Below are 6,961 nucleotides of genomic sequence, written 5' to 3'. Positions count from 1 at the left end.
ACAAAAGAGCCTGTGTACTTCAAAGACGTAGTAGACAAGCCAAAATGGCAAACTGCTATGAATGAAGAAATGGATGCTTTGTATTAGAATACTACTTGGGAATTATGCGACCTTCCACCAGGAAAGAAGGCCATAGCAAACAAATGGGTATACAAAGTGAAGTACAATCCAAATGGCAGTATTCAAAGATACAAAGCCATAGTAGTTGCAAAAGGATTTGCACAACAATATGGTTAGGATTGTGATGAGACTTATGCTCCAGTAGCAAAGATGGATTCCATATGATTCTTGATATCACTAGCGACACTCAGCACATGGAATGTGTATCAGCTCGATGTCAAGAATGCATTTTTCAATGGTTACCTAGATGAGAAAGTATACATGCAACAACTAGAAGGATATGTTGAACAGGAAAGGAGAACAAGGTTTGCCATCTTAAGAAGAGTCTCTAGAGCTTAAAGCAAGCACCCAGAAGTTGGTACAGTAGAATTGACAAGTATTTTGCTGATCTGGGATACATTCAGAAGTCCAATGTAGATCATACTCTCTACTACAAAGTTCAAGGGGAAGACATTACTATTGCACTTTTGTATCTGGATGATCTGATTGTGATTGGAAACAAGGATAGCTTCATCAGAAAAGTAAAACAAGACTTATTTGTAGAGTTCCACATGAAAGATCTTGGACTTATGCACTATTGTCTTGGAATTGAGTTCTGGAGAGATTCAAATAGCACATTTATGAGTCATCTCAAGTATGTTGAAAAAAGCCTACAGTCAATGACAAGTACTACATGCATCTCATTGGATCTCTTATATATCTGACTATCACACGGCCAGATATTTGTTATGTAGTAAGTTCACTTGCATAGTTTATGGCAAATCCAAAACAGTCTCACTGGAATGCAGCCAAAAGAGCCTTGAGGTACATCTTAGGTATAAGATACTTTGGGATAGAATATAGAGGAAGTCATCCATGGCTGCATGGATACTGTGACAGTGACTATGCCGAAGATCATGAGACCAGGAGATCGACACAGGGATATGCATTTTTCCTTGGTCAAAGAGCTATATCATGGTTGCTAAACAAACAACCAACTATTTTTTTGTCTTCAACTAAAGCAGAATATAGGGCACTCACTACAGGTGCATGTGAGGCTATATGGCTCAGAAGACTATTATCAGAAATAAATTACTTTGATGAGTCAAAGCCAACAACAATATATTGTGATAATCAATTGGCTCAAGCATTGGCCAAGAATCCAGTATATCACTCCAGGATAAAGCACATTGATGTTAGAGAGCACTTCATCAGAGAAAGAGTGTTACTTGGTGACCTCACACTGCAATATTGTGATAGCAAAGAGAATGTTGCAGACATCTTTCTGAAACCACTTGATAAAGAGCTATTCGAGAAACACTGATTAGCTCTTGGTTTGATGTAGATTGTCCTAAACCAACTCGGTGGTTGGAACATCATGAAATCATGATTGGGTCAGCTCAAACACCAGTTAGGCTAGAGGAGGTAGGCACTGGCAATGAAATGCATTTGTGTTGGATTAGGATTACCTACAACCCCCACAAAATATAACCATCATGCTTCTTTTAGTAAATCCCAATCTATAAATCCCAAACACTGGGAAAATGTAAATCCCAAATAGTATAAACAACCACTGAGCTTGTTTTAGTGACAATGATTGTGCATGAGGGACCATCTAATTCATAGGTTCAGATTAGCATTCAGTCAGATTAGACTGTAATAACAATGACTATGCATGAGGGACCATCTAATTCACGGGATCGGATTAGCATTGAGCCAAAATTAGACTATAATAATAATGACTTTGCATCTAGTTCACAAGCTTAGATTAGCATTCAATCAGTTTATTAGGTTGTAATAACAATAGTTTAGAATGAAAAATAGCATTAAACTAAGATAGACTGTAAGAACATATCACACAGTTAGAATTACCATCTAATTACACGTCATGAGTGAAGTAGTCATAAGAAAATAGAACCTTCAAATCCAAGTAAATGCAACATTTTCAAATTATAAGGTCTAGCTGAGTGAAGCAATCATATCCAAGGACAGATAAATGGTGAATTATTGCTTTAAAATTGAAGTTATATAGAAAAGCCAAATGTATAGTCAGCCCCTAAAGTTATATACCCAGGTAGTATACAACCAAGTTTTACTCTTCTACATTTTGAAAAGACACCACCATCGTATCTAAGTATGGATAAATACAAAGACAATTTACTTTTTTTTTTCAAAGAAGAAAATTTACTACTTAACTCAAGTTCTATTGAAAAGCCGACTATATTAGAGGGGTGGTTAGAAAGTCTTGGGTAATATATATCAAAGATTCCAAGAGATAAAGTCCAAGATCTTTAAAGGACTTTATATTTACGCAAGGATTCTAGGATGCAGGCTCGACACTTTGCACAATGGGAGCCTTCAGCAACATACTTCGCAGACTGTGGGTTCTTATAATATTGAAGGCCTTCACAGAGTTCCTCATGCAATATGACCATCTTGTGAATGATACTCTTGGGAACTCTATGTTCATCCTCCAAGCCATCAATCTCATCTATGACAATCTTGGGTTGTCGAGGGACCCCTTGCGAAATGGCTTCATCAAAAGCGGCAAGAAAAATTGTCATTGCCTCTATGGCTTTCCATCTCTATTCCTCTGCTGTTCCTTCACTCGAGACCTGTCGGGTTTTTAAACTAGTTTGATCTCCTACTATCCAAGATGTAATTGTTCACATATTCTAATATGTCAAATCAAGCCGTCTTGACATGCTCAATGATGTAATCCAGTGAGATCTTTGCCATCTTTAAAGACATGTGTACCGATAGATTCCCCACACATTACATTGATGAATATGATAGGTTAGTTGTATAATAGTTAAGGCTAGAGGAGGTAGGCACTAGCTAGAGGAGGTAGGCACTGGCAACGAAATGCATTTTTGTTGGTTTAGGATTAATTGCAACCCCCACAAAATATAATCTTTAGTAAATCCCAAACTACCACCATGCTTGTTTCAATAAATCCCAATCAATAAATCCCAAAAAAGGGAAAATATAAATCCCAAACAGTATACTAATCCCAAGCAACCGTCGAGATTGTTTTAGTGAAAATGATCGTACATGAGGGACCGACTAATTCATAGGTTTAGATTAGCATTCCAGACTGTAATAACAATGATTATGCAAGAGGGACCATCTAATTTTGAGGCTCTAATTAGCATTGAGCCAGAATCAGACTGTAATAACAATGACTTTGCATGGGGGACCATTGAGTTCACAAGATTAGATTAGCATTTAGTCGGGGTATCAAGCTATAATAACAATAGTTTAGAGTGAGAACTATTGTTATTACAACTTGATGAACTGACTCAATGCTAATCTGATGTCCTATTTTGATCTTTCCTTTCTTCACTTGACTATAATAACAATGACTTTGCATGAGGGGACATCTAGTTACAGGCTACCCAGATTAGCATTTTTTGATGACCGAGAAATTCTCCCATGGCAACCATCTAATCGCACATCATGGCTAGACAATGATGTATATGACCACCTACGTTAGGTTGGGCTACCAGCAAAGGTGGGTGTATGTGCCACATCTCCTCCCCCCTCATCCCATTGAATTATTATGATCTTGGCTATGAGAAGTGGGACGTAGTAGTCAGAGCTTTTTGGTATAGCTTAACTTGATTTATTGGTAATTATTTGAATGATTTATCTAACTATAAATAATTATTTATAATAAATAAAGTCATAAAATACATGCATTTTAGTAGCACACCACATTTTTTTAGTATTTTGAACAATTAAGCAAATCCAATTCGGTGGAAGGTTAGTAGGCACATAAGGGTGTGTGGTTCAATCATCAAATTCCAAATCCAATGGTTAGATTTAGGGAGATTGAAGTTTAATTTTTACTTTTACTCCTTAGAGGATCAACAAAGAATATTAAAAATAAATCTAGTAATTCTTAAACATGACCAAACTTTTCAAAAATGTCAATATTTTTAGTCCTCTGCATGATGAATAAGAGGAAAAACTTTTGGTTAAATTTGAGTAAGGGAAAGGTACAATATGGCCTCCACAAGTGAAATCTCCCTTTTGTGGGGGAAAAAGGGCCATCCAAGCCTAATACCAAGACAAGGTAGGCTTGGTATTAGGCTTGGTGAGGTAGGCTAGGAGCATCATCGACCCTAGTGGCAAGGTTTGGAGTGTGCATGCTACCCATGTGGAAGGCTGAGTCATCTATTTTTGCCTTGCCTCCATGCCACGTTGTTAGACCGCATGGTGCCATGTCATCAAGGAGATGTGACATCACTCATTGCCATGTCACCCTAGATTGCCACATCAGCCACATGTGCCACCTCATCATTCCACATCATAGGAACTCTTGGAGCCATGTCATCACACCTTGCCACCTTGGCATACCTCGTCAACATTGCCACATCACCAATCCCTCCACCTCGATTTGCCATGTCAATCTACCACCTCGTGAATGCCAACTCATCATGCCACATCACATTTCCACGTCATGGAAGAGCCTCATATATTCCACACCATATTGTCACATCATAACCATGCATGGTGCCACATCAGCCACATGTATACACATCATGATGATGGCAAGCCACATCATCAACATGCATGGTAAGTTATACATGCATGTGATTTGAGTGCGTGAGGCACAGGATACCATGATCGAGGTATTTAGGAAGTGGCAAAATAATCAAATTGTCATTGTTTATGACCACGATTGAGGTATTTGGAGATATTTGGAAGTGGCAAAATAATCAAATTATCATGGTTTATCACATAGGTTATTCTCAAATTGCATTAACGAAAATATTAATCAAGATAGGTACATATGTTATGTGAATATTAAACTGAAATAAAATCAAACGATGCAAATATTCAAAATTAACATTGGATTCCATGTATATATAATATGATTAAAATCAACTTATTTGAGTAGACCACAAAAATTAGTTTCAAAATAGAATCAAACGAAATTTTAGTAGCCAATTATTTTCAATCTTAGTACCTTCTCCACAAATAATAATCAAGAGCAATCTAGTGGATGAGTTCGGGCTCTCTATAAGACACCATGTTTTGGTTCATTTCACCCATTCTTAGCCATTCTTGCCTCCCCATCACTTTGTCACACCTTCCATCCTACTTTCATTGAGAATGGGTTCTCAAAGCCATAGAGCTAGTAGATGTGAAAGATGTAGGAACCCCCCCCCAAATCTCATTAACGAGGAGCGCAAGTGGAAGGCTCACGAGTGCAAGAGAGCCTCTAGAGCTAGAGCTTGCGTTGCCACCACCGATCCACCTCCACCTCTACATCCCACCTCCACCTCCACCCCCACCCCCACCCCCACCCCCACCTCCAATGTCCCCCCCTCCACATCCTCATCCGCTCCCCTACCTCCAACCTCCGCCCTTGCCCTAGCCACCTACATTTTGCCCTGCATACATTTTTGCATGCACTCACTACTAGTGACTACCCATGAAAAATTATATATGTATTATATGATTTTGGACCAATCGTACATAATCATGTATTAATGTTTGACACATGTTACTACCATTGAGCACCATTCCATGCTAAACATTGACATTTTTTTCTTAATCTACAATTAACACTTATTTCATTAATTTTGGACTTGTCAATGTACAAATTCATTTTTACATATACTTTTGGACTAGTTTTCAGATAAAATTTAAGAAAAACCCAATCTTCAAAGCACATATAAAAACATAAAAACAAGCATTTTTTAATATATTTTTTAAGGACATGAAACTAAAATTATAAAATTTAACGCAGCCTAGATAAGTTACATGAAAAAATAAGATTCAGAAGTTGTAAACTCTCTTAATATTTAATGGTGTAAGTAAACACCTTCAAAAGTTACAGTATTAAAGAAACTCTTACCATATTTAAAATAGAATTTGACAAACACCAAAAGTTACAATAAGCCTGAGATAAGTTACACAAAAAAGAGTGGTTCAGTAATTGTAAACTCTCTTAATATTTATAATAGTGTTTAGGAAACACTTTCAAAAGTTACAAGTGGAAGTAGCAAACTCTCACAATATTTATAAAGGTGTTGAAAAACACCAAAAGTTACAATAAGCCTCTCACTGGAAGGCAAATCTATTTTCAAGACTGTAGCCTAAATTCAACCCATTCAAGAGCTAAGCTCATCTCATCCTCATCGATATAGTTAAAATTATAGAAGAGAAGTAAGTATTGATGAATTTTCTATTTTCAAGACTTTAGCCTGAATTCAACCCATTCAAGTGCTGAGCTCATCTCATCCTCATAGATGTAGTTAAAATTATAGAAGAGAAGTAAGGATTGATGAATTTTCTCCTGCATAATACTTTGTTTATTCTGAATGGCTTGTGCTTCCTGGGGTGGAAATCTTCCATAACGAGCCACATGCAAAGATATCTCACTTTGAAAGTCTATCAACTCTCTCCTATATGACTGCAATTTATCTATTTCAGTAGTAGCCATACTTATTTTTTTTTTCTCTTCCTTCTCTAAGCCCTTCTGACAAGCAAATTCATCCTTCTCATACTGGGTTAATGGAGCTGGATTTTGCTTTGTCTCCTCTCTCTTTCCTTGGTTCTCGACAATCCATACTTTGATGCTGCTAATGGCTTGCTCGACAGAATCGATTACCTTAAAAAGATCCATAAAAACGAGAGGAGGAAGGTAACGGGAGTGAGGAAGGCAACTAGAGGAGGTAAGGCAAGATGAAAGGAGTATGCTTGAGAAGAGGAGGTAAGGCTACGGGCAAGATGGAAGGAGCAAGCTTGAGAAGAGGAGTAAGGTAAGAAGAGCAAAGTGGAAGAAGTATTTGCTACAGGTGAGATATAGAAGACGAATGAGAGGAGGAAGGTAACGAGAGTGAGGAAG

This window comes from Dipteris shenzhenensis, chromosome 23 (assembly GCF_047967505.1).
Source record: "Dipteris shenzhenensis isolate YYH24624 ecotype China chromosome 23, Dip_SZ_1.0, whole genome shotgun sequence".
NCBI classification, from domain to species: Eukaryota; Viridiplantae; Streptophyta; class Polypodiopsida; order Gleicheniales; family Dipteridaceae; genus Dipteris; species Dipteris shenzhenensis.
This window is presented reverse-complemented; position numbering follows the sequence as displayed.